Genomic DNA, 20,407 nt, shown 5'->3' with positions numbered 1-20,407 from the left:
AAGGTCTCCGTGCTGGGAAAACAGGTTTTGCAGCTGTTTGAGCTAAGATTTCCAAGTTATTCACATAATGAAAACCTATACTTTGTTTCGGTCGAGTTCCCCATTCAAAATGCATGTAACAGTGAGAAACGCACTGTCTTGGCGAAAGAAAGCGTTTTTGTACAACTTCATATAAATAGCCGTAACTTTTGATAGAAGACTCGGATACACATGTTTATGGCTTTATCTTATAGAACTCAAGGTCCCCGTGCTGGGAAAACAGGTTTTGCAGCTGTTTGAGCTAAGATTTCCAAGTTATTCACATAATGAAAACCTATACTTTGTTTCGGTGGAGTTCCCCATTCAAATGCATGTAACAGTGAGAAACGCACTGTCTTGGCGAAAGAAAGCGTTTTTGTACAACTTCATATAAATAGCTGTAACTTTTGATAGAAGACTCAGACAAACATGTTTATGGCTTTATCTTATAGAACTCAAGGTCTCCGTGCTGGGAAAACAGGTTTTGCAGCTGTTTGAGCTAAGATTTCCAAGTTATTCACATAATGAAAACCTATACTTTGTTTCGGTCGAGTTCCCCATTCAAAATGCATGTAACAGTGAGAAACGCACTGTCTTGGCGAAAGAAAGCTATTTTGTACAACTTCATAGAAATAGCTGTAACTTTTGATAGAAGACTCAGACAAACATGTTTATGGCCTTATATTATAGAACTCAAGGTTTCCGTGCTGGGAAAACAGGTTTTGCAGCTGTTTGAGCTAAGATTTCCAAGTTATTCACATAATGCAAACTTATACTTTGTTTCGGTCGAGTTCCCCATTCAAATGCATGTAACAGTGAGAAACGCACTGTCTTGGCGAAAGAAAGCGTTTTTGTACAACTTCATAGAAATAGCTGTAACTTTTGATAGAAGACTCAGACAAACATGTTTATGGCTTTATCTTATAGAACTCAAGGTCTCCGTGCTGGGAAAACAGGTTTTGCAGCTGTTTGAGCTAAGATTTCCAAGTTATTCACATAATGAAAACCTATACTTTGTTTCGGTCGAGTTTCCAATGTAACAGTGAGAAACGCACTGTCTTGGCGAAAGAAAGCTATTTTGTACAACTTCATATAAATAGCTGTAACTTTTGATAGAAGACTCAGACAAACATGTTTATGGCTTTATCTTATAGAACTCAAGGTCTCCGTGCTGGGAAAACAGGTTTTGCAGCTGTTTGAGCTAAGATTTCCAAGTTATTCACATAATGAAAACCTATACTTTGTTTCGGTCGAGTTCCCCATTCAAAATGCATGTAACAGTGAGAAACGCACTGTCTTGGCGAAAGAAAGCTATTTTGTACAACTTCATATGAATAGCTGTAACTTTTGATAGAAGACTCGGATACACATGTTTATGGCTTTATCTTATAGAACTCAAGGTTCCCGTGCTGGGAAAACAGGTTTTGCAGCTGTTTGAGCTAAGATTTCCAAGTTATTCACATAATGAAAACCTATACTTTGTTTCGGTCGAGTTCCCCATTCAAAATGCATGTAACAGTGAGAAACGCACTGTCTTGGCGAAAGAAAGCTATTTTCTACAACTTCATAGAAATAGCTGTAACTTTTGATAGAAGACTCAGACAAACATGTTTATGGCCTTATATTATAGAACTCAAGGTTTCCGTGCTGGGAAAACAGGTTTTGCAGCTGTTTGAGCTAAGATTTCCAAGTTATTCACATAATGAAAACTTATACTTTGTTTCGGTCGAGTTCCCCATTCAAATGCATGTAACAGTGAGAAACGCACTGTCTTGGCGAAAGAAAGCGTTTTTGTACAACTTCATATAAATAGCTGTAACTTTTGATAGAAGACTCGGATACACATGTTTATGGCTTTATCTTATAGAACTCAAGGTCTCCGTGCTGGGCAAACAGGTTTTGCAGCTGTTTGAGCTAAGATTTCCAAGTTATTCACATAATGAAAACCTATACTTTGTTTCGGTCGAGTTCCCCATTCAAATACATGTAACAGTGAGAAACGCACTGTCTTGGCGAAAGAAAGCTATTTTGTACAACTTCATATAAATAGCTGTAACTTTTGATAGAAGACTCAGACAAACATGTTTATGGCTTTATCTTATAGAACTCAAGGTCTCCGTGCTGGGAAAACAGGTTTTGCAGCTGTTTGAGCTAAGATTTCCAAGTTATTCACATAATGAAAACTTATACTTTGTTTCGGTCGAGTTTCCAATGTAACAGTGAGAAACGCACTGTCTTGGCGAAAGAAAGCTATTTTGTACAACTTCATATAAATAGCTGTAACTTTTGATAGAAGACTCAGACAAACATGTTTATGGCTTTATCTTATAGAACTCAAGGTCTCCGTGCTGGGAAAACAGGTTTTGCAGCTGTTTGAGCTAAGATTTCCAAGTTATTCACATAATGAAAACCTATACTTTGTTTCGGTCGAGTTCCCCATTCAAATGCATGTAACAGTGAGAAACGCACTGTCTTGGCGAAAGAAAGCGTTTTTGTACAACTTCATAGAAATAGCTGTAACTTTTGATAGAAGACTCCGACAAACATGTTTATGGCTTATATATTATAGAACTCAAGGTCTCCGTGCTGGGAAAACAGGTTTTGCAGCTGTTTGAGCTAAGATTTCCAAGTTATTCACATAATGAAAACCTATACTTTGTTTCGGTCGAGTTCCCCATTCAAATGCATGTAACAGTGAGAAACGGACTGTCTTGGCGAAAGAAAGCGTTTTTGTACAACTTCATATAAATAGCTGTAACTTTTGATAGAAGACTCGGATACACATGTTTATGGCTTTATCTTATAGAACTCAAGGTCTCCGTGCTGGGCAAACAGGTTTTGCAGCTGTTTGAGCTAAGATTTCCAAGTTATTCACATAATGAAAACCTATACTTTGTTTCGGTCGAGTTCCCCATTCAAATGCATGTAACAGTGAGAAACGCACTGTCTTGGCGAAAGAAAGCGTTTTTGTACAACTTCATATAAATAGCCGTAACTTTTGATAGAAGACTCGGATACACATGTTTATGGCTTTATCTTATAGAACTCAAGGTTCCCGTGCTGGGAAAACAGGTTTTGCAGCTGTTTGAGCTAAGATTTCCAAGTTATTCACATAATGAAAACCTATACTTTGTTTCGGTCGAGTTCCCCATTCAAATGCATGTAACAGTGAGAAACGCACTGTCTTGGCGAAAGAAAGCGTTTTTGTATAACTTCATATAAATAGCTGTAACTTTTGATAGAAGACTCAGACAAACATGTTTATGGCTTTATCTTATAGAACTCAAGGTTCCCGTGCTGGGAAAACAGGTTTTGCAGCTGTTTGAGCTAAGATTTCCAAGTTATTCACATAATGAAAACCTATACTTTGTTTCGGTCGAGTTCCCCATTCAAAATGCATGTAACAGTGAGAAACGCACTGTCTTGGCGAAAGAAAACGTTTTTGTACAACTTCATAGAAATTGCTGTAACTTTTGATAGAAGACTCAGACAAACATGTTTATGGCTTTATCTTATAGAACTCAAGGTCTCCGTGCTGGAAAAACAGGTTTTGCAGCTGTTTGAGCTAAGATTTCCAAGTTATTCACATAATGAAAACTTATACTTTGTTTCGGTGGAGTTCCCCATTCAAATGCATGTAACAGTGAGAAACGCACTGTCTTGGCGAAAGAAAGCGTTTTTGTACAACGTCATATGAATAGCTGTAACTTTTGATAGAAGACTCGGATACACATGTTTATGGCTTTATCTTATAGAACTCAAGGTTCCCGTGCTGGGCAAACAGGTTTTGCAGCTGTTTGAGCTAAGATTTCCAAGTTATTCACATAATGAAAACCTATACTTTGTTTCGGTCGAGTTCCCCATTCAAATGCATGTAACAGTGAGAAACGCACTGTCTTGGCGAAAGAAAGCGTTTTTGTATAACTTCATATAAATAGCTGTAACTTTTGATAGAAGACTCAGACAAACATGTTTATGGCTTTATCTTATAGAACTCAAGGTCTCCGTGCTGGGCAAACAGGTTTTGCAGCTGTTTGAGCTAAGATTTCCAAGTTATTCACATAATGAAAACCTATACTTTGTTTCGGTCGAGTTCCCCATTCAAATGCATGTAACAGTGAGAAACGCACTGTCTTGGCGAAAGAAAGCGTTTTTGTACAACTTCATATAAATAGCCGTAACTTTTGATAGAAGACTCGGATACACATGTTTATGGCTTTATCTTATAGAACTCAAGGTCTCCATGCTGGAAAAACAGGTTTTGCAGCTGTTTGAGCTAAGATTTCCAAGTTATTCACATAATGAAAACCTATACTTTGTTTCGGTGGAGTTCCCCATTCAAATGCATGTAACAGTGAGAAACGCACTGTCTTGGCGAAAGAAAGCGTTTTTGTACAACTTCATATAAATAGCTGTAATTTTTGATAGAAGACTCGGATACACATGTTTATGGCTTTATCTTATAGAACTCAAGGTCTCCGTGCTGGACAAACAGGTTTTGCAGCTGTTTGAGCTAAGATTTCCAAGTTATTCACATAATGAAAACCTATACTTTGTTTCGGTCGAGTTTCCAATGTAACAGTGAGAAACGCACTGTCTTGGCGAAAGAAAGCTATTTTGTACAACTTCATATAAATAGCTGTAACTTTTGATAGAAGACTCAGACAAACATGTTTATGGCTTTATCTTATAGAACTCAAGGTCTCCGTGCTGGGAAAACAGGTTTTGCAGCTGTTTGAGCTAAGATTTCCAAGTTATTCACATAATGAAAACCTATACTTTGTTTCGGTCGAGTTCCCCATTCAAAATGCATGTAACAGTGAGAAACGCACTGTCTTGGCGAAAGAAAGCGTTTTTGTACAACTTCATATAAATAGCCGTAACTTTTGATAGAAGACTCGGATACACATGTTTATGGCTTTATCTTATAGAACTCAAGGTCCCCGTGCTGGGAAAACAGGTTTTGCAGCTGTTTGAGCTAAGATTTCCAAGTTATTCACATAATGAAAACCTATACTTTGTTTCGGTGGAGTTCCCCATTCAAATGCATGTAACAGTGAGAAACGCACTGTCTTGGCGAAAGAAAGCGTTTTTGTACAACTTCATATAAATAGCTGTAACTTTTGATAGAAGACTCAGACAAACATGTTTATGGCTTTATCTTATAGAACTCAAGGTCTCCGTGCTGGGAAAACAGGTTTTGCAGCTGTTTGAGCTAAGATTTCCAAGTTATTCACATAATGAAAACCTATACTTTGTTTCGGTCGAGTTCCCCATTCAAAATGCATGTAACAGTGAGAAACGCACTGTCTTGGCGAAAGAAAGCTATTTTGTACAACTTCATAGAAATAGCTGTAACTTTTGATAGAAGACTCAGACAAACATGTTTATGGCCTTATATTATAGAACTCAAGGTTTCCGTGCTGGGAAAACAGGTTTTGCAGCTGTTTGAGCTAAGATTTCCAAGTTATTCACATAATGCAAACTTATACTTTGTTTCGGTCGAGTTCCCCATTCAAATGCATGTAACAGTGAGAAACGCACTGTCTTGGCGAAAGAAAGCGTTTTTGTACAACTTCATAGAAATAGCTGTAACTTTTGATAGAAGACTCAGACAAACATGTTTATGGCTTTATCTTATAGAACTCAAGGTCTCCGTGCTGGGAAAACAGGTTTTGCAGCTGTTTGAGCTAAGATTTCCAAGTTATTCACATAATGAAAACCTATACTTTGTTTCGGTCGAGTTTCCAATGTAACAGTGAGAAACGCACTGTCTTGGCGAAAGAAAGCTATTTTGTACAACTTCATATAAATAGCTGTAACTTTTGATAGAAGACTCAGACAAACATGTTTATGGCTTTATCTTATAGAACTCAAGGTCTCCGTGCTGGGAAAACAGGTTTTGCAGCTGTTTGAGCTAAGATTTCCAAGTTATTCACATAATGAAAACCTATACTTTGTTTCGGTCGAGTTCCCCATTCAAAATGCATGTAACAGTGAGAAACGCACTGTCTTGGCGAAAGAAAGCTATTTTGTACAACTTCATATGAATAGCTGTAACTTTTGATAGAAGACTCGGATACACATGTTTATGGCTTTATCTTATAGAACTCAAGGTTCCCGTGCTGGGAAAACAGGTTTTGCAGCTGTTTGAGCTAAGATTTCCAAGTTATTCACATAATGAAAACCTATACTTTGTTTCGGTCGAGTTCCCCATTCAAAATGCATGTAACAGTGAGAAACGCACTGTCTTGGCGAAAGAAAGCTATTTTCTACAACTTCATAGAAATAGCTGTAACTTTTGATAGAAGACTCAGACAAACATGTTTATGGCCTTATATTATAGAACTCAAGGTTTCCGTGCTGGGAAAACAGGTTTTGCAGCTGTTTGAGCTAAGATTTCCAAGTTATTCACATAATGAAAACTTATACTTTGTTTCGGTCGAGTTCCCCATTCAAATGCATGTAACAGTGAGAAACGCACTGTCTTGGCGAAAGAAAGCGTTTTTGTACAACTTCATATAAATAGCTGTAACTTTTGATAGAAGACTCGGATACACATGTTTATGGCTTTATCTTATAGAACTCAAGGTCTCCGTGCTGGGCAAACAGGTTTTGCAGCTGTTTGAGCTAAGATTTCCAAGTTATTCACATAATGAAAACCTATACTTTGTTTCGGTCGAGTTCCCCATTCAAATACATGTAACAGTGAGAAACGCACTGTCTTGGCGAAAGAAAGCTATTTTGTACAACTTCATATAAATAGCTGTAACTTTTGATAGAAGACTCAGACAAACATGTTTATGGCTTTATCTTATAGAACTCAAGGTCTCCGTGCTGGGAAAACAGGTTTTGCAGCTGTTTGAGCTAAGATTTCCAAGTTATTCACATAATGAAAACTTATACTTTGTTTCGGTCGAGTTTCCAATGTAACAGTGAGAAACGCACTGTCTTGGCGAAAGAAAGCTATTTTGTACAACTTCATATAAATAGCTGTAACTTTTGATAGAAGACTCAGACAAACATGTTTATGGCTTTATCTTATAGAACTCAAGGTCTCCGTGCTGGGAAAACAGGTTTTGCAGCTGTTTGAGCTAAGATTTCCAAGTTATTCACATAATGAAAACCTATACTTTGTTTCGGTCGAGTTCCCCATTCAAAATGCATGTAACAGTGAGAAACGCACTGTCTTGGCGAAAGAAAGCGTTTTTGTACAACTTCATATGAATAGCTGTAACTTTTGATAGAAGACTCAGACAAACATGTTTATGGCCTTATATTATAGAACTCAAGGTTTCCGTGCTGGGAAAACAGGTTTTGCAGCTGTTTGAGCTAAGATTTCCAAGTTATTCACATAATGCAAACTTATACTTTGTTTCGGTCGAGTTCCCCATTCAAATGCATGTAACAGTGAGAAACGCACTGTCTTGGCGAAAGAAAGCGTTTTTGTACAACTTCATATAAATAGCTGTAACTTTTGATAGAAGACTCAGACAAACATGTTTATGGCTTTATCTTATAGAACTCAAGGTCTCCGTGCTGGGAAAACAGGTTTTGCAGCTGTTTGAGCTAAGATTTCCAAGTTATTCACATAATGAAAACCTATAATTTGTTTCGGTTGAGTTCCCCATTCAAATGCATGTAACAGTGAGAAACGCACTGTCTTGGCGAAAGAAAGCGTTTTTGTACAACTTCATATAAATAGCTGTAACTTTTGATAGAAGACTCGGATACACATGTTTATGGCTTTATCTTATAGAACTCAAGGTCTCCGTGCTGGACAAACAGGTTTTGCAGCTGTTTGAGCTAAGATTTCCAAGTTATTCACATAATGAAAACCTATACTTTGTTTCGGTCGAGTTTCCAATGTAACAGTGAGAAACGCACTGTCTTGGCGAAAGAAAGCTATTTTGTACAACTTCATATAAATAGCTGTAACTTTTGATAGAAGACTCAGACAAACATGTTTATGGCTTTATCTTATAGAACTCAAGGTCTCCGTGCTGGGAAAACAGGTTTTGCAGCTGTTTGAGCTAAGATTTCCAAGTTATTCACATAATGAAAACCTATACTTTGTTTCGGTCGAGTTCCCCATTCAAATACATGTAACAGTGAGAAACGCACTGTCTTGGCGAAAGAAAGCTATTTTGTACAACTTCATATAAATAGCTGTAACTTTTGATAGAAGACTCAGACAAACATGTTTATGGCTTTATCTTATAGAACTCAAGGTCTCCGTGCTGGGAAAACAGGTTTTGCAGCTGTTTGAGCTAAGATTTCCAAGTTATTCACATAATGAAAACTTATACTTTGTTTCGGTCGAGTTTCCAATGTAACAGTGAGAAACGCACTGTCTTGGCGAAAGAAAGCTATTTTGTACAACTTCATATAAATAGCTGTAACTTTTGATAGAAGACTCAGACAAACATGTTTATGGCTTTATCTTATAGAACTCAAGGTCTCCGTGCTGGGAAAACAGGTTTTGCAGCTGTTTGAGCTAAGATTTCCAAGTTATTCACATAATGAAAACCTATACTTTGTTTCGGTCGAGTTCCCCATTCAAAATGCATGTAACAGTGAGAAACGCACTGTCTTGGCGAAAGAAAGCGTTTTTGTACAACTTCATATGAATAGCTGTAACTTTTGATAGAAGACTCAGACAAACATGTTTATGGCCTTATATTATAGAACTCAAGGTTTCCGTGCTGGGAAAACAGGTTTTGCAGCTGTTTGAGCTAAGATTTCCAAGTTATTCACATAATGCAAACTTATACTTTGTTTCGGTCGAGTTCCCCATTCAAATGCATGTAACAGTGAGAAACGCACTGTCTTGGCGAAAGAAAGCGTTTTTGTACAACTTCATATAAATAGCTGTAACTTTTGATAGAAGACTCAGACAAACATGTTTATGGCTTTATCTTATAGAACTCAAGGTCTCCGTGCTGGGAAAACAGGTTTTGCAGCTGTTTGAGCTAAGATTTCCAAGTTATTCACATAATGAAAACCTATAATTTGTTTCGGTTGAGTTCCCCATTCAAATGCATGTAACAGTGAGAAACGCACTGTCTTGGCGAAAGAAAGCGTTTTTGTACAACTTCATATAAATAGCTGTAACTTTTGATAGAAGACTCGGATACACATGTTTATGGCTTTATCTTATAGAACTCAAGGTCTCCGTGCTGGACAAACAGGTTTTGCAGCTGTTTGAGCTAAGATTTCCAAGTTATTCACATAATGAAAACCTATACTTTGTTTCGGTCGAGTTTCCAATGTAACAGTGAGAAACGCACTGTCTTGGCGAAAGAAAGCTATTTTGTACAACTTCATATAAATAGCTGTAACTTTTGATAGAAGACTCAGACAAACATGTTTATGGCTTTATCTTATAGAACTCAAGGTCTCCGTGCTGGGAAAACAGGTTTTGCAGCTGTTTGAGCTAAGATTTCCAAGTTATTCACATAATGAAAACCTATACTTTGTTTCGGTCGAGTTCCCCATTCAAAATGCATGTAACAGTGAGAAACGCACTGTCTTGGCGAAAGAAAGCGTTTTTGTACAACTTCATATGAATAGCTGTAACTTTTGATAGAAGACTCAGACAAACATGTTTATGGCCTTATATTATAGAACTCAAGGTTTCCGTGCTGGGAAAACAGGTTTTGCAGCTGTTTGAGCTAAGATTTCCAAGTTATTCACATAATGCAAACTTATACTTTGTTTCGGTCGAGTTCCCCATTCAAATGCATGTAACAGTGAGAAACGCACTGTCTTGGCGAAAGAAAGCGTTTTTGTACAACTTCATATAAATAGCTGTAACTTTTGATAGAAGACTCAGACAAACATGTTTATGGCTTTATCTTATAGAACTCAAGGTCTCCGTGCTGGGAAAACAGGTTTTGCAGCTGTTTGAGCTAAGATTTCCAAGTTATTCACATAATGAAAACCTATACTTTGTTTCGGTCGAGTTTCCAATGTAACAGTGAGAAACGCACTGTCTTGGCGAAAGAAAGCTATTTTGTACAACTTCATATAAATAGCTGTAACTTTTGATAGAAGACTCAGACAAACATGTTTATGGCTTTATCTTATAGAACTCAAGGTCTCCGTGCTGGGAAAACAGGTTTTGCAGCTGTTTGAGCTAAGATTTCCAAGTTATTCACATAATGAAAACCTATACTTTGTTTCGGTCGAGTTCCCCATTCAAAATGCATGTAACAGTGAGAAACGCACTGTCTTGGTGAAAGAAAGCGTTTTTGTACAACTTCATATGAATAGCTGTAACTTTTGATAGAAGACTCAGATACACATGTTTATGGCTTTATCTTATAGAACTCAAGGTTCCCGTGCTGGGAAAACAGGTTTTGCAGCTGTTTGAGCTAAGATTTCCAAGTTATTCACATAATGAAAACCTATACTTTGTTTCGGTCGAGTTCCCCATTCAAATGCATGTAACAGTGAGAAACGCACTGTCTTGGCGAAAGAAAGCGTTTTTGTACAACTTCATATAAATAGCTGTAACTTTTGATAGAAGACTCAGACAAACATGTTTATGGCTTTATCTTATAGAACTCAAGGTCTCCGTGCTGGGAAAACAGGTTTTGCAGCTGTTTGAGCTAAGATTTCCAAGTTATTCACATAATGAAAACCTATACTTTGTTTCGGTCGAGTTTCCAATGTAACAGTGAGAAACGCACTGTCTTGGCGAAAGAAAGCGTTTTTGTACAACTTCATATAAATAGCTGTAACTTTTGATAGAAGACTCAGACAAACATGTTTATGGCTTTATCTTATAGAACTCAAGGTCTCCGTGCTGGGAAAACAGGTTTTGCAGCTGTTTGAGCTAAGATTTCCAAGTTATTCACATAATGAAAACCTATACTTTGTTTCGGTCGAGTTCCCCATTCAAATGCATGTAACAGTGAGAAATGCACTGTCTTGGCGAAAGAAAGCGTTTTTGTACAACTTCATATAAATAGCTGTAACTTTTGATAGAAGACTCAGACAAACATGTTTATGGCTTTATCGTATAGAACTCAAGGTCTCCGTGCTGGGAAAACAGGTTTTGCAGCTGTTTGAGCTAAGATTTCCAAGTTATTCACATAATGAAAACCTATACTTTGTTTCGGTCGAGTTCCCCATTCAAAATGCATGTAACAGTGAGAAACGCACTGTCTTGGCGAAAGAAAACGTTTTTGTACAACTTCATAGAAATTGCTGTAACTTTTGATAGAAGACTCAGACAAACATGTTTATGGCTTTATCTTATAGAACTCAAGGTCTCCGTGCTGGAAAAACAGGTTTTGCAGCTGTTTGAGCTAAGATTTCCAAGTTATTCACATAATGAAAACCTATACTTTGTTTCGGTCGAGTTCCCCATTCAAATGCATGTAACAGTGAGAAACGCACTGTCTTGGCGAAAGAAAGCGTTTTTGTACAACTTCATATGAATAGCTGTAACTTTTGATAGAAGACTCGGATACACATGTTTATGGCTTTATCTTATAGAACTCAAGGTTCCCGTGCTGGGCAAACAGGTTTTGCAGCTGTTTGAGCTAAGATTTCCAAGTTATTCACATAATGAAAACCTATACTTTGTTTCGGTCGAGTTCCCCATTCAAATGCATGTAACAGTGAGAAAACGCACTGTCTTGGCGAAAGAAAGCGTTTTTGTACAACTTCATATAAATAGCTGTAACTTTTGATAGAAGACTCAGACAAACATGTTTATGGCTTTATCTTATAGAACTCAAGGTTCCCGTGTTGGGAAAACTGGTTTTGCAGCTGTTTGAGCTAAGATTTCCAAGTTATTCACATAATGAAAACCTATACTTTGTTTCGGTCGAGTTCCCCATTCAAATGCATGTAACAGTGAGAAACGCACTGTCTTGGCGAAAGAAAGCGTTTTTGTATAACTTCATATAAATAGCTGTAACTTTTGATAGAAGACTCAGACAAACATGTTTATGGCTTTATCTTATAGAACTCAAGGTCTCCGTGCTGGCAAACAGGTTTTGCAGCTGTTTGAGCTAAGATTTCCAAGTTATTCACATAATGAAAACCTATACTTTGTTTCGGTCGAGTTCCCCATTCAAATGCATGTAACAGTGAGAAACGCACTGTCTTGGCGAAAGAAAGCTATTTTGTACAACTTCATATAAATAGCTGTAACTTTTGATAGAAGACTCGGATACACATGTTTATGGCTTTATCTTATAGAACTCAAGGTTCCCGTGCTGGGCAAACAGGTTTTGCAGCTGTTTGAGCTAAGATTTCCAAGTTATTCACATAATGAAAACCTATACTTTGTTTCGGTCGAGTTCCCCATTCAAATGCATGTAACAGTGAGAAATGCACTGTCTTGGCGAAAGAAAGCGTTTTTGTACAACTTCATATAAATAGCTGTAACTTTTGATAGAAGACTCAGACAAACATGTTTATGGCTTTATCGTATAGAACTCAAGGTCTCCGTGCTGGGAAAACAGGTTTTGCAGCTGTTTGAGCTAAGATTTCCAAGTTATTCACATAATGAAAACCTATACTTTGTTTCGGTCGAGTTCCCCATTCAAAATGCATGTAACAGTGAGAAACGCACTGTCTTGGCGAAAGAAAACGTTTTTGTACAACTTCATAGAAATTGCTGTAACTTTTGATAGAAGACTCAGACAAACATGTTTATGGCTTTATCTTATAGAACTCAAGGTCTCCGTGCTGGAAAAACAGGTTTTGCAGCTGTTTGAGCTAAGATTTCCAAGTTATTCACATAATGAAAACCTATACTTTGTTTCGGTCGAGTTCCCCATTCAAATGCATGTAACAGTGAGAAACGCACTGTCTTGGCGAAAGAAAGCGTTTTTGTACAACTTCATATGAATAGCTGTAACTTTTGATAGAAGACTCGGATACACATGTTTATGGCTTTATCTTATAGAACTCAAGGTTCCCGTGCTGGGCAAACAGGTTTTGCAGCTGTTTGAGCTAAGATTTCCAAGTTATTCACATAATGAAAACCTATACTTTGTTTCGGTCGAGTTCCCCATTCAAATGCATGTAACAGTGAGAAAACGCACTGTCTTGGCGAAAGAAAGCGTTTTTGTACAACTTCATATAAATAGCTGTAACTTTTGATAGAAGACTCAGACAAACATGTTTATGGCTTTATCTTATAGAACTCAAGGTTCCCGTGTTGGGAAAACTGGTTTTGCAGCTGTTTGAGCTAAGATTTCCAAGTTATTCACATAATGAAAACCTATACTTTGTTTCGGTCGAGTTCCCCATTCAAATGCATGTAACAGTGAGAAACGCACTGTCTTGGCGAAAGAAAGCGTTTTTGTATAACTTCATATAAATAGCTGTAACTTTTGATAGAAGACTCAGACAAACATGTTTATGGCTTTATCTTATAGAACTCAAGGTCTCCGTGCTGGCAAACAGGTTTTGCAGCTGTTTGAGCTAAGATTTCCAAGTTATTCACATAATGAAAACCTATACTTTGTTTCGGTCGAGTTCCCCATTCAAATGCATGTAACAGTGAGAAACGCACTGTCTTGGCGAAAGAAAGCTATTTTGTACAACTTCATATAAATAGCCGTAACTTTTGATAGAAGACTCGGATACACATGTTTATGGCTTTATCTTATAGAACTCAAGGTTCCCGTGCTGGGAAAACAGGTTTTGCAGCTGTTTGAGCTAAGATTTCCAAGTTATTCACATAATGAAAACCTATACTTTGTTTCGGTCGAGTTCCCCATTCAAATGCATGTAACAGTGAGAAACGCACTGTCTTGGCGAAAGAAAGCGTTTTTGTATAACTTCATATAAATAGCTGTAACTTTTGATAGAAGACTCAGACAAACATGTTTATGGCTTTATCTTATAGAACTCAAGGTTCCCGTGCTGGGAAAACAGGTTTTGCAGCTGTTTGAGCTAAGATTTCCAAGTTATTCACATAATGAAAACCTATACTTTGTTTCGGTCGAGTTCCCTATTCAAATGCATGTAACAGTGAGAAACGCACTGTCTTGGCGAAAGAAAGCGTTTTTGTACAACTTCATATGAATAGCTGTAACTTTTGGTAGAAGACTCGGATACACATGTTTATGGCTTTATCTTATAGAACTCAAGGTTCCCGTGCTGGGCAAACAGGTTTTGCAGCTGTTTGAGCTAAGATTTCCAAGTTATTCACATAATGAAAACCTATACTTTGTTTCGGTCGAGTTCCCCATTCAAATGCATGTAACAGTGAGAAATGCACTGTCTTGGCGAAAGAAAGCGTTTTTGTACAACTTCATATAAATAGCTGTAACTTTTGATAGAAGACTCAGACAAACATGTTTATGGCTTTATCTTATAGAACTCAAGGTCTCCGTGCTGGGAAAACAGGTTTTGCAGCTGTTTGAGCTAAGATTTCCAAGTTATTCACATAATGAAAACCTATACTTTGTTTCGGTCGAGTTCCCCATTCAAATGCATGTAACAGTGAGAAACGGACTGTCTTGGCGAAAGAAAGCGTTTTTGTACAACTTCATATAAATAGCCGTAACTTTTGATAGAAGACTCGGATACACATGTTTATGGCTTTATCTTATAGAACTCAAGGTTCCCGTGCTGGGAAAACAGGTTTTGCAGCTGTTTCAGCTAAGATTTCCAAGTTATTCACATAATGAAAACCTATACTTTGTTTCGGTCGAGTTCCCCATTCAAATGCATGTAACAGTGAGAAACGCACTGTCTTGGCGAAAGAAAGCGTTTTTGTATAACTTCATATAAATAGCTGTAACTTTTGATAGAAGACTCAGACAAACATGTTTATGGCTTTATCTTATAGAACTCAAGGTTCCCGTGCTGGGAAAACAGGTTTTGCAGCTGTTTGAGCTAAGATTTCCAAGTTATTCACATAATGAAAACCTATACTTTGTTTCGGTGGAGTTCCCCATTCAAATGCATGTAACAGTGAGAAATGCACTGTCTTGGCGAAAGAAAGCGTTTTTGTACAACTTCATATAAATAGCTGTAACTTTTGATAGAAGACTCAGACAAACATGTTTATGGCTTTATCTTATAGAACTCAAGGTCTCCGTGCTGGGAAAACAGGTTTTGCAGCTGTTTGAGCTAAGATTTCCAAGTTATTCACATAATGAAAACCTATACTTTGTTTCGGTCGAGTTCCCCATTCAAAATGCATGTAACAGTGAGAAACGCACTGTCTTGGCGAAAGAAAACGTTTTTGTACAACTTCATAGAAATTGCTGTAACTTTTGATAGAAGACTCAGACAAACATGTTTATGGCTTTATCTTATAGAACTCAAGGTTCCCGTGCTGGGCAAACAGGTTTTGCAGCTGTTTGAGCTAAGATTTCCAAGTTATTCACATAATGAAAACCTATACTTTGTTTCGGTCGAGTTCCCCATTCAAATGCATGTAACAGTGAGAAACGCACTGTCTTGGCGAAAGAAAGCGTTTTTGTACAACTTCATATGAATAGCTGTAACTTTTGATAGAAGACTCGGATACACATGTTTATGGCTTTATCTTATAGAACTCAAGGTTCCCGTGCTGGGCAAACAGGTTTTGCAGCTGTTTGAGCTAAGATTTCCAAGTTATTCACATAATGAAAACCTATACTTTGTTTCGGTCGAGTTCCCCATTCAAATGCATGTAACAGTGAGAAATGCACTGTCTTGGCGAAAGAAAGCGTTTTTGTACAACTTCATATAAATAGCTGTAACTTTTGATAGAAGACTCAGACAAACATGTTTATGGCTTTATCGTATAGAACTCAAGGTCTCCGTGCTGGGAAAACAGGTTTTGCAGCTGTTTGAGCTAAGATTTCCAAGTTATTCACATAATGAAAACCTATACTTTGTTTCGGTCGAGTTCCCCATTCAAAATGCATGTAACAGTGAGAAACGCACTGTCTTGGCGAAAGAAAACGTTTTTGTACAACTTCATAGAAATTGCTGTAACTTTTGATAGAAGACTCAGACAAACATGTTTATGGCTTTATCTTATAGAACTCAAGGTCTCCGTGCTGGAAAAACAGGTTTTGCAGCTGTTTGAGCTAAGATTTCCAAGTTATTCACATAATGAAAACCTATACTTTGTTTCGGTCGAGTTCCCCATTCAAATGCATGTAACAGTGAGAAACGCACTGTCTTGGCGAAAGAAAGCGTTTTTGTACAACTTCATATGAATAGCTGTAACTTTTGATAGAAGACTCGGATACACATGTTTATGGCTTTATCTTATAGAACTCAAGGTTCCCGTGCTGGGCAAACAGGTTTTGCAGCTGTTTGAGCTAAGATTTCCAAGTTATTCACATAATGAAAACCTATACTTTGTTTCGGTCGAGTTCCCCATTCAAATGCATGTAACAGTGAGAAAACGCACTGTCTTGGCGAAAGAAAGCGTTTTTGTACAACTTCATATAAATAGCTGTAACTTTTGATAGAAGACTCAGACAAACATGTTTATGGCTTTATCTTATAGAACTCAAGGTTCCCGTGTTGGGAAAACTGGTTTTGCAGCTGTTTGAGCTAAGATTTCCAAGTTATTCACATAATGAAAACCTATACTTTGTTTCGGTCGAGTTCCCCATTCAAATGCATGTAACAGTGAGAAACGCACTGTCTTGGCGAAAGAAAGCGTTTTTGTATAACTTCATATAAATAGCTGTAACTTTTGATAGAAGACTCAGACAAACATGTTTATGGCTTTATCTTATAGAACTCAAGGTCTCCGTGCTGGCAAACAGGTTTTGCAGCTGTTTGAGCTAAGATTTCCAAGTTATTCACATAATGAAAACCTATACTTTGTTTCGGTCGAGTTCCCCATTCAAATGCATGTAACAGTGAGAAACGCACTGTCTTGGCGAAAGAAAGCTATTTTGTACAACTTCATATAAATAGCTGTAACTTTTGATAGAAGACTCGGATACACATGTTTATGGCTTTATCTTATAGAACTCAAGGTTCCCGTGCTGGGCAAACAGGTTTTGCAGCTGTTTGAGCTAAGATTTCCAAGTTATTCACATAATGAAAACCTATACTTTGTTTCGGTCGAGTTCCCCATTCAAATGCATGTAACAGTGAGAAATGCACTGTCTTGGCGAAAGAAAGCGTTTTTGTACAACTTCATATAAATAGCTGTAACTTTTGATAGAAGACTCAGACAAACATGTTTATGGCTTTATCGTATAGAACTCAAGGTCTCCGTGCTGGGAAAACAGGTTTTGCAGCTGTTTGAGCTAAGATTTCCAAGTTATTCACATAATGAAAACCTATACTTTGTTTCGGTCGAGTTCCCCATTCAAAATGCATGTAACAGTGAGAAACGCACTGTCTTGGCGAAAGAAAACGTTTTTGTACAACTTCATAGAAATTGCTGTAACTTTTGATAGAAGACTCAGACAAACATGTTTATGGCTTTATCTTATAGAACTCAAGGTCTCCGTGCTGGAAAAACAGGTTTTGCAGCTGTTTGAGCTAAGATTTCCAAGTTATTCACATAATGAAAACCTATACTTTGTTTCGGTCGAGTTCCCCATTCAAATGCATGTAACAGTGAGAAACGCACTGTCTTGGCGAAAGAAAGCGTTTTTGTACAACTTCATATGAATAGCTGTAACTTTTGATAGAAGACTCGGATACACATGTTTATGGCTTTATCTTATAGAACTCAAGGTTCCCGTGCTGGGCAAACAGGTTTTGCAGCTGTTTGAGCTAAGATTTCCAAGTTATTCACATAATGAAAACCTATACTTTGTTTCGGTCGAGTTCCCCATTCAAATGCATGTAACAGTGAGAAAACGCACTGTCTTGGCGAAAGAAAGCGTTTTTGTACAACTTCATATAAATAGCTGTAACTTTTGATAGAAGACTCAGACAAACATGTTTATGGCTTTATCTTATAGAACTCAAGGTTCCCGTGTTGGGAAAACTGGTTTTGCAGCTGTTTGAGCTAAGATTTCCAAGTTATTCACATAATGAAAACCTATACTTTGTTTCGGTCGAGTTCCCCATTCAAATGCATGTAACAGTGAGAAACGCACTGTCTTGGCGAAAGAAAGCGTTTTTGTATAACTTCATATAAATAGCTGTAACTTTTGATAGAAGACTCAGACAAACATGTTTATGGCTTTATCTTATAGAACTCAAGGTCTCCGTGCTGGCAAACAGGTTTTGCAGCTGTTTGAGCTAAGATTTCCAAGTTATTCACATAATGAAAACCTATACTTTGTTTCGGTCGAGTTCCCCATTCAAATGCATGTAACAGTGAGAAACGCACTGTCTTGGCGAAAGAAAGCTATTTTGTACAACTTCATATAAATAGCCGTAACTTTTGATAGAAGACTCGGATACACATGTTTATGGCTTTATCTTATAGAACTCAAGGTTCCCGTGCTGGGAAAACAGGTTTTGCAGCTGTTTGAGCTAAGATTTCCAAGTTATTCACATAATGAAAACCTATACTTTGTTTCGGTCGAGTTCCCCATTCAAATGCATGTAACAGTGAGAAACGCACTGTCTTGGCGAAAGAAAGCGTTTTTGTATAACTTCATATAAATAGCTGTAACTTTTGATAGAAGACTCAGACAAACATGTTTATGGCTTTATCTTATAGAACTCAAGGTTCCCGTGCTGGGAAAACAGGTTTTGCAGCTGTTTGAGCTAAGATTTCCAAGTTATTCACATAATGAAAACCTATACTTTGTTTCGGTCGAGTTCCCTATTCAAATGCATGTAACAGTGAGAAACGCACTGTCTTGGCGAAAGAAAGCGTTTTTGTACAACTTCATATGAATAGCTGTAACTTTTGGTAGAAGACTCGGATACACATGTTTATGGCTTTATCTTATAGAACTCAAGGTTCCCGTGCTGGGCAAACAGGTTTTGCAGCTGTTTGAGCTAAGATTTCCAAGTTATTCACATAATGAAAACCTATACTTTGTTTCGGTCGAGTTCCCCATTCAAATGCATGTAACAGTGAGAAATGCACTGTCTTGGCGAAAGAAAGCGTTTTTGTACAACTTCATATAAATAGCTGTAACTTTTGATAGAAGACTCAGACAAACATGTTTATGGCTTTATCTTATAGAACTCAAGGTCTCCGTGCTGGGAAAACAGGTTTTGCAGCTGTTTGAGCTAAGATTTCCAAGTTATTCACATAATGAAAACCTATACTTTGTTTCGGTCGAGTTCCCCATTCAAATGCATGTAACAGTGAGAAACGGACTGTCTTGGCGAAAGAAAGCGTTTTTGTACAACTTCATATAAATAGCTGTAACTTTTGATAGAAGACTCGGATACACATGTTTATGGCTTTATCTTATAGAACTCAAGGTCTCCGTGCTGGGCAAACAGGTTTTGCAGCTGTTTGAGCTAAGATTTCCAAGTTATTCACATAATGAAAACCTATACTTTGTTTCGGTCGAGTTCCCCATTCAAATGCATGTAACAGTGAGAAATGCACTGTCTTGGCGAAAGAAAGCGTTTTTGTACAACTTCATATGAATAGCTGTAACTTTTGATAGAAGACTCAGACAAACATGTTTATGGCTTTATCTTATAGAACTCAAGGTCTCCGTGCTGGGAAAACAGGTTTTGCAGCTGTTTGAGCTAAGATTTCCAAGTTATTCACATAATGAAAACCTATACTTTGTTTCGGTCGAGTTCCCCATTCAAAATGCATGTAACAGTGAGAAACGCACTGTCTTGGCGAAAGAAAACGTTTTTGTACAACTTCATAGAAATTGCTGTAACTTTTGATAGAAGACTCAGACAAACATGTTTATGGCTTTATCTTATAGAACTCAAGGTTCCCGTGCTGGGCAAACAGGTTTTGCAGCTGTTTGAGCTAAGATTTCCAAGTTATTCACATAATGAAAACCTATACTTTGTTTCGGTCGAGTTCCCCATTCAAATGCATGTAACAGTGAGAAACGCACTGTCTTGGCGAAAGAAAGCGTTTTTGTATAACTTCATATAAATAGCTGTAACTTTTGATAGAAGACTCAGACAAACATGTTTATGGCTTTATCTTATAGAACTCAAGGTCTCCGTGCTGGGCAAACAGGTTTTGCAGCTGTTTGAGCTAAGATTTCCAAGTTATTCACATAATGAAAACCTATACTTTGTTTCGGTCGAGTTCCCCATTCAAATGCATGTAACAGTGAGAAACGCACTGTCTTGGCGAAAGAAAGCGTTTTTGTACAACTTCATATAAATAGCCGTAACTTTTGATAGAAGACTCGGATACACATGTTTATGGCTTTATCTTATAGAACTCAAGGTTCCCGTGCTGGGAAAACAGGTTTTGCAGCTGTTTGAGCTAAGATTTCCAAGTTATTCACATAATGAAAACCTATACTTTGTTTCGGTCGAGTTCCCCATT

Source organism: Maylandia zebra, linkage group LG5 (genome assembly GCF_041146795.1).
Source record: "Maylandia zebra isolate NMK-2024a linkage group LG5, Mzebra_GT3a, whole genome shotgun sequence".
Lineage (NCBI taxonomy): Eukaryota > Metazoa > Chordata > Actinopteri > Cichliformes > Cichlidae > Maylandia > Maylandia zebra.
This window is presented reverse-complemented; position numbering follows the sequence as displayed.